Source organism: Fukomys damarensis, unplaced genomic scaffold (assembly GCF_012274545.1).
Source record: "Fukomys damarensis isolate Sample0158 unplaced genomic scaffold, DMR_v1.0_HiC HiC_scaffold_33, whole genome shotgun sequence".
In the NCBI taxonomy this organism is placed as follows: domain Eukaryota; kingdom Metazoa; phylum Chordata; class Mammalia; order Rodentia; family Bathyergidae; genus Fukomys; species Fukomys damarensis.
In genome coordinates, this window is record NW_022900945.1 from 29,307,741 (window position 1) to 29,312,066 (window position 4,326).

The following is a 4,326-nucleotide window of genomic DNA, read 5'->3' on the forward strand; positions in this document are numbered from 1 at the left end:
TTTTTTTTTTTTTTTTTTTTTTTTTTTTTTTTTTTTTTTTGGTATTGGGGATTGAAAGCAGGTCCTTGCGCTTATGAGGCAGGCAGTAGCTCCACTGAGCTAAGTCCCAAGCCCAAAGGTAGCCTTTTCAACAGTTACTGTTGGGACAACTGGATGTGGACACACAAAAGAATTAATGTGGACATCTTCATGGTACTGCACACGGAAGATAACTCAAAATCTATCACAGGCCTCAATTAAGAGCTAACATTAAAAGATTCTTATAAGGATACATACAAGTAAACCTTTGTGGCATTAGTGAAGGCAAAGACATCTTAGATATAACATTAAAATAAAAAAGGAAAAAATTAATAGGTTAGATGTCATCAGAATTTCAAAGGACACCATTAAGAAAGTTAAAAATAGAAAAAACATCTAAAACTGGGAAAATTATTTGCAAATCATATAGGGACTAATATTCAGAATATGCAAATAATTCTTACAACTCAACAATAAAAATATAAATAACAGGTTAAAATATCACTAAAAGATTTGATTAGACATATGTATAAAAAGGTATTAAAAATGACCAAAAAACATGAAAAAATATGCTCAATATCATTGATGAGGAGGAAAATATATCAAATCAAAAGGAGACATCACTTCATAAGCACTAGGACTCTATAATCAAAAGGAAAATGAGTGCTGGCTTATATGTAGAGTAGTTGAATCCATATACATTGTAGTGAGAATGTACAATGTTGCAGTGATGCTGGAAACAAGTTTATAGCTCCTCAAAAGGTTGAACAATGAATTACCATAGAATCCAGCAATTCTAAGAAAAATGAAGTGTACATCCAGAGCAAACGTTGTAACCAGATATTTATGGCAGCATTACTCAAAATAGCCCAAAGGTGGAAATAACCCAAATGTCTATAAATTAACAAATGGATCAACAAAATGGTATATATGCATAAAATTATGTGACGATAAAAAAGAAGGAAGTACTGATACAACTTTGCAACACAGGCTTTGAAAATAGTATGCTAACTGAAAGAACTCGTTTTAAGAAGACAACGCTGCTCCATTCAGTTTATATAGGATCACATTATGAATCCATTGACACAAGGTGAACAGAACGGACAAGTCTAAAAGTGTGGAGACAGAAAGTAGATTAGAAGTTGCCAGGGTTTGGAGATAGTGGGTCATGGGAAAATATTGCTAATAGATAGACTCTGTTTGTTTTTTTTTTAAATGGTGTTCCAAAATTGTTTGTAGCATTGGTTGTACAACTCTGAATATGCTAAATATTATCAAATTGTTTACCTTATTTGGGTAAATTATGTAGCTTCTGAATTATATCTCAATGTAGCTGTTAAAATAGTTAATATCAGACATTAATGTATAACTATTGCCAGCCTCATTTCCCTTCCTTCTGGGTGAGCTACCAGCAAAAGCTTTTGCAAAGACTTCCTTTTGTAGGGCCATCTCAATAAGTCTGAGTTGGATAAAACACCAAGTGATAGTATTTGCATAGCAGAAGGCTCGTGATGTGATATGATTTAAAAGGCACAGTTTCCCAAACATTTTTATTTTGTATTTCCTGAACGTATTCAAGGTGTCGAATGACTTACAGTCTTATAGGAGGAGGCATTCAAGGGTAAGAAAGTGTGTCAGTGAGGACTCATGTGGTGACTGGGAACGGGGCTACAGTCTTCGTAATTTAAAGGTAAGCTAGAGAGCTGAATGTGGGTTTGGCTTTGTTTTGGCTTTGTTCTGTTTTGTTTTGTTTGTTATGTTTTCAGCTCAAAAACTGATATTATAGGATAGATATTGGCTGGTGCTAGGTTTGATTTTACTTTTATAAAGGACTAGTTTGGCAGTCAGTGCGTGGTGGATGGAACCTCTTTGAGGCCTTACATTCCCACTGACTGGCATTCGACTTGAAACTTGGGCATCGTAAATGATGCCCAAAATTCCATATTTTGTTTTTAATCTGAGATTCTACAGTTCACTGTATCAACCACTCTGAAATCACTGATTTATTTAATGATGATTTCTTTGTACAGATAAGTAATTATAACTACCTCCTACTTACGAACATCAAGGTCTGCACTACTTTTTTGTTATTTTATTCTTCATTCTTAGCTTAAATAAATGTTTCTTAAAGGTGTGCTAGGTTTTGTTTTGCTTTCTTTGCTGAGGATAGAGAAGTAGCCTGAAGCATGAGTTAGTTTAGATTCATTTTCAAAGCCTGACTGGGAGCTACTCGGGTCAATCAGAAAGCAATAGAAGTACAACAGATTCCTTCTCAGGGGTGGCAGAAGAGGGGTGGGAGGTCACTTGCCAATCTCAAAAGCCACTTACCTTATGCAGATGGTGCAGATTCAAGCCCCCCAAAAGGCAGAACTTTCCTTCTCTACTGATTAGCACGAATGCACGCTGGCCACCCCTCTCCATTCTCAGGGCTGGGTCCCCTAGTCAAGAACAGAATGGTTTAGAGATGTCCCACCACCTCTCTGCTAGGAGTCATACACCTTAAAATATTCTTTATTACTGACTTCTTTAGTAGGAATATTAAGCAGGTTAAAGAATGTGATTCCATGTAATAAATTACTCAGTGTATAGCGAATACCACAGCATTGTCTACATTTATTTTTTTTTAAATGTCCTCAATAGGCAAGAAGGTTTCAGGATGGAGAATGACCCCCATCCATTCTTATCTTATATAAAGAATACAACTAGGAGCACAAGTAGGTTTGCATCTGAGACATTATTCAAGGAAAAACCAAAGTCTGAACATCAGGGATCCAATGAGGTTGCTGTTTCTCAGTATAATACAAGGGGAATAGAACTGAGAAACATCTATATTCAGTATCCCTTCAATAGCTCTCACGCCACACATTCCAAAATGGCTCCGCAGAAAATATTCAGAAGAGACAGCTGAAACATTCATTGGTAAGTTATTGTCGTATAATACACATTTAAAGGGAGCTACAAATGTAAAGGCAGATGTGTAATATATGGCTGGCACCGTTTTTATTTTCTTATACATCTTGCTACTGTCTGGGGGCAATGCTCTAGCGACTACTGAAATATAATAGCTGCTTTTTCTCTCAGTACACAATTTGACAGCATTTATTCTTTCCTTCAGTGAACATAATTACTTCACATATGGAACCTGTGATAGCCTACAGGCATCTGAAAGAAACCAGAATCATGCAATCTGTCCCCTTTGCGAGCTTAATTTACATTCACAAGTGTCATTTTATTAGGGCTGGCATCATGTAGAATAAAAATTACAGGTCAGCTATGCCATGTCACTGGGAAATGTGCTTAAGTCAATAATGTGGTATTATTGTATTTGGGATAATTTTACAAGAGAGATCTCACAGGAGGAATCTGACCCTTATTTCTTAGTTCCCAGCTTTGCTATTACCCACAAGGTAATTCATTTAGAAATAAGAATTGAAACAAATAGTTTACCCTGCTGTAAATATTAGTGCTGTGTGTCATACCCTTCAATAAACCTGTGTAATGACATCTACAATGTTAATGGACGTGGAAGATTTACCTTGCTAGCTTTTCAAAGGGGACATGTTTGGATTTGTAACCAAAATGGCACCAATCATAAGACTGTGCCCTTTTTCTTAGCCTGGTAAGGGTTGAATTTAACAAGATTGTGTTACTGGCCCTTTCTAACATGAGTAAAATGACATTATTGGTTCAACACATGTTCCCTGAGAATGGGAGGTATGAGGCCTGCTGTAGACTTTAGCATTAGTGGTTGTTTCTCTGATAACAGTGAATGAGTCTTAAAATTGGTGCTTGGCTCCCTACTCTTTGATGGCACAAAAAATGATTTTAGAATGAGAAGTTAGAGGAGGTTAGCAAACTCTAAATCCTGATTGCTTCATGATGCCACATTATTTCATGGTTCGTTCTTTCATGGTATTTTCACGATACAGGAATAAGTAGCCAAACATAAGTCTCAGATGGGAAAGATAGTAGGCACTGCAGTAACCCATAGAAGCCATGAGCCAAAGCCACAGCAACCTTTAGCACATGTGCTCACCACTCTCACCTTCATCCCTGTAGGGCTGGACACCAGTGTGGAAAGCAGTGGGTTAATAGAAAGCCAAAATCAAGCCTATGGTGGGGGAAAGGCGAAGACTCATGCTCAGACACCAAACTAAAAGCAGAGTCACTGAGGTCCAAACATGCAAGAGAAACAAACACACAAGAGGTATGTGAATAATTTTTATGAAAGGTAGGAGATCAGTGCGAACCATAATAAGCATTTGGTGTTAGGATTATTTATCAAATAAAAGTTTTGAAGCCTTTTTT

The 4,326-nt window shown here is 36.7% G+C and overlaps 1 long non-coding RNA gene across 1 annotated transcript in view; it reads right to left on the bottom strand.

The window, feature by feature from the left end:
• The window catches only part of LOC104873308, a 6,609-nt gene extending 2,450 nt beyond the window's left edge, over positions 1-4,159 (bottom strand). Inside the window, exons 1-2 of the long non-coding RNA XR_783433.1 lie at positions 4,064-4,159; positions 2,347-2,456 (exon numbers count right to left, since the gene is read on the bottom strand). This is a non-coding gene — a long non-coding RNA (uncharacterized LOC104873308). The remainder of the gene's footprint in view (positions 1-2,346; positions 2,457-4,063) is intronic.
• Positions 4,160-4,326: the final 167 nt, after the last annotated feature.